Source organism: Limulus polyphemus, unplaced genomic scaffold (genome assembly GCF_000517525.1).
Source record: "Limulus polyphemus unplaced genomic scaffold, Limulus_polyphemus-2.1.2 Scaffold6255, whole genome shotgun sequence".
NCBI classification, from domain to species: domain Eukaryota; kingdom Metazoa; phylum Arthropoda; class Merostomata; order Xiphosura; family Limulidae; genus Limulus; species Limulus polyphemus.
Window position 1 is genome coordinate 48,264 of NW_013671865.1, and position 1,149 is coordinate 49,412.

Below are 1,149 nucleotides of genomic sequence, written 5' to 3' on the forward strand. Positions count from 1 at the left end.
TGTTACAACCTCATCACACACAAAACTAATGGAATTACAACCTTCTTCCACTTATCATAAGGTAGTGGGACACTCTCAAAGGTCTTAAGTTTTGAAAGGGCATCTTCTCGTTACTTCTTGTGGGACACCATTACCCTTACGGTGCAGAGTACAGAAATGAAATGGACCATGCCCGGAGTTAACATTGCATTGTTTCCTCAAGAAGGTGAGATACTTAAATAAAAACAAGGTTCTTATCACAAGAAAATCATAAAGAATTACTTCCATAACTGTCACTAGCCTATGCTCAGTTCAAAATGTTTTTTCATAATAGTCAAACAATGTAGGTAAATTGATAACATCATGTACAAATTTGGCATAACTGAAACTTTCATAATGCAATATTTTAAGAATATTTAAAGCTAAGAAAATAGAAATCAAGTTTAGAAAAAGGTCTCGATGCTTGACTTATTCTAGTCTTACAATGACTTAAACCACAGATAAGTCAATATGTATATACACAAATCGAAGGATATGAAGCTTCAAAACTTCCAAGGCTTTAAATCTAATTAAAGTTAGACATACTGGATATACAAATGATTTACTTCATCCATAAAAAAAACACCGAAATTCTCTTTAAAATGGAACAGACAAAAAATGTAGAAACTTGTTAAAATTAGGTGACACATAATACAATGTTAATATTGACTTTGAATAAGAGGAATTTTATTCTAGGTTATCATTATACGAAAAACACACTTCATTCGTAACAAATTAAGGAGCAGGGCTGATGTAATATGAAGTATGTATAGTTTCATATCATAATAAAGAGTTGAATATGACAATACTTAATTTCAAAAGAATATTAAAAAACCTCAATATTCACTTTTCTTCCTACAATGTAAAGCACGCTCAAATCTACCAACTTAATTTCAAATTGTGATACTTGTAGTTACATCATCTACAGACTACATTGTCCTCATTATGTACATACAATCTGCAAATAAAAATAATTGCAAGAACCAATGTACATTCTGACATTTCTATTTAGTGAAATATCAATAAATTTTCCTGTCATCCAATTATAGAAGATATTCATTTAATTTCAAACTCTACGTCAAATTTTTATTTAAGTTTTTAGTCTGTGATTACGAATTTATGTTAGAATAC